Here is a 5,241-nt window from a genome sequence, read left to right on the forward strand (position 1 = left end):
ATGCCTGATCCCCGGCGCTGTGATATATATATATATATATATATATATATATGTTTTTTTTTTTTTTTATGATAGTCACAGAGAGAGAGAGAGAGAGGCAGAGACACAGGAGGAGGGAGAAGCAGGCTCCATGCACCGGGAGCCCGACGTGGGATTCGATCCCGGGTCTCCAGGATCGCGCCCTGGGCCAAAGGCAGGCGCCAAACCGCTGCGCCACCCAGGGATCCCCCAGAAGCGTGGTCAGAACGGGTCAGCCAGGGCACCCATGAGGGCACCTGTCACGACAACCCCTCATCTCCCTGCCCGCACAAAGGAAGAGGAAGAGGAGATGATGCCCAGAGTAGGACCCCCCCACACACCGCCTTCCACCCCAGGTCCTTTCTCTTGTGTCACTGACCCCTCCCTGGCCCCACCCTCCCTCCTATGAAGACCCTTCCACTTAGGGTCCTGGGAGCACCTCTCTGCTTGCTGGATGGGATGCTCCCTGATTCGCTAGTCAAGCCAAGTTGATCTTTTCAATGACCCCGCTGAATTTTTGTGTGGCCACATACAGAGATGAACGGATGGAGTTTGGGCCTTGCCCTTGAAGAGCAATGGCCAGAGCAGCTCTTTCCTAAAATGGACAGGTTCTACCCCACTTTGGCCCATCACTCTCAAATCTGTGTCTACATCTGTGTTCTCACGGGGCTCTAGGCCCATCTCCTCACTGGACACCGGTGAAATGGACATAATTTAATATCCCTGGCCCATATTGTTCCACACAAGGATGGTCTTTCCTGATGCTTTTATGGTTTTTTTGCGTGTGTTTGTTTGTTCGTTTGTTTTTTGTTGTTGTTGTTTTTTATGTATAGGCCTTTGAACCATCAGAAGTTTGTTGTTAAATGGCAGGTTGGGATTTGTGTTATTTAGGAAATGGGTGTGGCTGCTGGCTACTTACCTCTTTTACCCTGCAGGCGGCCTTGGTCTCTCCTTTGGAACTCTTCTCACCAAGACCATCACCCCCCATCCCTACCTTACTTGACCTCTCAACAGCACTAAAAATATTGATTCCTCTTTTCCTATGCCTTCATCTTTTTTTCCTCCTAGGCTCCCTAAGCCCCTCTTTCTCAGAACTCATTTGTGAGGTGTTTTGTTTGGGTTTTTTTTTTGTGGGGGGGGTGTTGTTTTGTATTATGTCCCTTAAATGTTGTAGCTTAGGGTTTTGACCTGGTCACTAGCTAAGGCCTCTCCTCAGGCACCCCCAGTCACTCTCGTGGCGTTACATACCATTCAAATTTGTCCTTGTCCACTTCAGACCTATATGTCCAATTGCCTTCTGGATTCTCCGTGTGGGTGTCCCATAGGCACCTCATACCTACCGCACCCTAATTGCTTCCCCTGAACCTGCTACCCCACAGTGGATGGTATCACCATCTACCCAAACCACCCAAGCCAAGGGTCCCAGGTACCATCTTGGACTTTTGCCTCTCTTTCTTTTCCAACCATCCACTCACCACATCTTGAAAGTTCTACCTATTAAATAGCCTTCAAACCTCTCAATCCATCTCTCTCCATCCCCTTGGCTACTCACCATCTTGCAGTGTGGATGACTGCAACAGGAATCCAACAGGCTTCCCTGCTGCTACCCTCTGAACCTACTCATAAACCACAGATCCGGTCATGTCACTCCCCTGCTTCTAACACTGCAGTAGCTCCCCATGGCTAGACACCCCCCACAGGGCTCTGAGGCTTTTCCTCTCCAAGCCCATCACTTGTCATGGCCCCCCACACCCCCCCAACCACATTACCTCTCCATGCCCCAGGCTCATGGAGCAGTCCCTCTGCTGGCAAGCTCTCCTCCCTGCCTTCCTCTGACAATGCCTCCTTACTCTCAGTTCTCAGCAGATCTGTCAATGACCTGGCACTGGATGCTGGGCCCCTACTCTATACCACCCTCCTCGTCCCCCCATCCACCCCGGTCCCCTGCACCTTCCCAGCACCTGTTGCTTTTGTTCAGATTGGTCACCACTGTTCTTTTCTGTGCCCGCTACCAGCTTATCACCACAGCCTCACTAGGTGGTGCTGTTGCACCCTGGCACCCAGCAACGGAGGCTCTTGTCAATGTTTGGAAGGAATCGATGCATCCAACCCAGTTGAGGATCCAGTTACATGGAGCCCCCAGCTCTTCTGGCCAGTTTTTTCTTCCTTGCTTCTAATCATACTAAAGCTCTCTGGCTTATTCTCTTTATTTTATTTTTATTTATTTGAGAGCGAGAGAGCACGTGCAAGCAGGGGGAGCGGCAGGCAGAGGGAGAGGGAGAAGCAGGCTCCCCGGCAAGCAAGGACCCTGATGTGGGGCTCCATCTCAAGACCCCAGGATCATGACCTGAGGCAAAGACTGACTGAGCCAGCTAGGTGCCCCGCTGGCATATTCTCTTAAAAAATAAAATTAAATTAAAAAAATAATAATAATAAATAAAAAAGGGAAAAGAAAAGAAACAGGCATTTCATACCTAACACATTATCTCTTCCTCCAAAGGGTTCCCCAAAGCCAGTAAAAGATTTGCACTTTCGGGGATCCCTGGGTGGTTCAGCAGTTTGGTGCCTGTCTTTGGCCCAGGGCCTGATCCTGGAGTCCGGGGATCGAGTCCCACATCAGGCTCCCTGCATGGAGCCTGCTTCTCCCTCTGCCTGTGTCTCTGCCTCTCTCTCTCTCTGTGTGTGTGTGTGTGTGTGTGTGTGTGTGTGTGTCTCTCATGAATAAATAAAATCTTAAACAAAGAAAAAAAGATTTGCACTTTCCTCTAGAATTAGATATCCAGACCACGGATAATGGTAGGAGACAGAAAGGTAGTATAACTGAGAGGCTTCTATTAAAGTCAGGCTATGGAGGTATAATTTATGTCCAGTAAAATCCACCCTTTTCGGTTGTACCGTGTTAGTATTTGACAAACACAGCAGCCTGTAACCACTGCCACTATCAGATATATAATCCTCCTACCACTCCAAAGCTTTCTCTGTGCTGCCCCTTTGGGGTCAATCACTTTCCTCTATCCCCAGCCTGTGGCAACCACTTTTCTGACTTCCTTAGAGTTTTAACTTTTCCAGAAGGTCTCTTCTTTCGCTGAGCAAGATACTTTTGAGATTTAAGTGTGTGTTGCACATATCAGTAACATGGTCCCTTCTTACTGCTGAGTGGTAATCCTTTGTATAATGCATGACAGTTTATCCACACTAGCTGATGGACATTTAAGTTGTTTCCACCTTTTGGCAATTATGGTATACTTTTTTTAAAAGATTTTATTTATTTATTCATGAGAGAGACAGAGAGAGGCAGAGACATAGGCAGAGGGAGATGCAGGACTGGATCCCAGGACCCTGGGATCACGACCTGAGCCAAAGGCAGAGCTCAACAACTGAACCACCCAGGTACCCCAATTATAATTCTTTGCATAAAGGTCTTTAAGTAGATAGGGATTTTCATTTCTCTTGGGTGGGATTGCCGGTCTTTATTGTAAGTATGAATTTGACTTTATAAGAAACTGCCAAACTGGACTGGGAGGGTCCTATGCAAATCACAGGGGAGAGGCTGACACATCAGGGGATGCAAACCATAATTAACTCAGAACACTCAGCTATGCAAGTCCAGCTGTGGGACTCATAACCACGAGTGACCAGAAAGCTGCCAAAGCCCAGAGCATTTGAGGGAAGGTGGTAAAATGAAGACAGGATGCCTGTGGCACTTCAAACACACTTAACACTCACCACTCTGGGAGCTCTGTCCCTGGCCCTGCTGTTCACTCGCTGGCAGTGGCAGCACTGTCTCACATCTACAGGCCATGTGACTCTCCCCAGGCCATTTGAAAATGAATGACTGGATGTTAATGTTTTACATACTCAAAAAACAATAAAATCAGCAAGCTTGGGGGGGGGGGAGAGGCTGTAAAATTGATACAAAAAGAAACAAATGATCTGAACCATATTTCAAATGAATAACCCACATAAAAGGGCCATAACTAACCCAAGTAATTTAGACTATTGAGACCATATGCCCTCAAGGCTCAAGACAAAAAGAACTTGAAACATTTATTGAATTCTGATTAGTAAGCCTTTTTGCAGACATGGGTTGGGAATTCTGAAATGACATTCTGTACGTTCTAAGATTGAGAGAATAGTACATTGTGGATAATGGGAGCCACCTTTCTGGTGGCTCACTGTTGGAGAAGAGAGTTATGGAAACATCAAAAGGGGGAAGGATGAAAAGTGCTCCAGCCAGACACCCCAGTACCTGGGAATACTTCATACTATTTGGCAACGTTTTCCCAAATATGAAAAAAAAAATAGGTTGGACTAGACTCATGTTTCTTAAACTCCATTAAAAGTCACTTGGGACTTTTGATGAAAATTTAAAACTCCAGGACCTTTTCCTCCCAAGGTATGCCGCATCTGTCCATTTGGGTCTGACAATGTACATTTTGCATCATCAAACACATTTTTGAAAGGCTGGATTAAATTCCTTGTTCCATGCTCTAAAGGAGGCAAGAATTAAGCCAATTTTAGAAATCTGTTGCCCCGAGTGAAGATAAGGGCTGTGGCAATTCTCTCTTTGCCTGAAATACATATATTACATGTACCCATACAAGTACCACGAGGTCAGAGGAAAGACAGCTCTTGCACAATCTCCCAGAAAGCACTCTCGGGAGAAATTCCAGAATTCTCAAAAGTCAAGTGATCCATACATTTTCTAGAGTTATATACATTCCAGGAATTAGTGGCTTGATTTCCATCCTTCCAACAGGACAACTGCCTACTGGTCAAGGGGCCTTTGCACATATGCCATCTCAACCTGAAACACCCGCCCAGCAACATGCTCGCCAAGCGGGCCCTTTTTTGCCTATCAAGGCTCTCCTCAAATGTCAGCTTCTCAGAGTGGCTGTCCAATCTCACCTGCCGTGTCCTTCCCATTTCCATTTCTCCACTAGGCCTATTTGCTTTATAGGACTCACCACTATCTGAATTGATCTGTCTTTTCCTACTGACAATCAGCACATTGGTTCCACGCAGGAGGACAGGGTGGGTTTTCCTCACTTCTCTTATCCCCAGTTCCTAAAACGGTGTTCATTCTATACATATCGGGTACAAAATAAATATTCACAGAATGATTTAGCAACACACTCGTGTACAGGAATCTATTTCTTATGATAATGAACATGTCTGCAGTGTGATGGGGGGAACATGACCAAATCAAGTGGGAAACAGGCC

Source organism: Vulpes lagopus, chromosome 2 (assembly GCF_018345385.1).
Source record: "Vulpes lagopus strain Blue_001 chromosome 2, ASM1834538v1, whole genome shotgun sequence".
NCBI lineage: Eukaryota > Metazoa > Chordata > Mammalia > Carnivora > Canidae > Vulpes > Vulpes lagopus.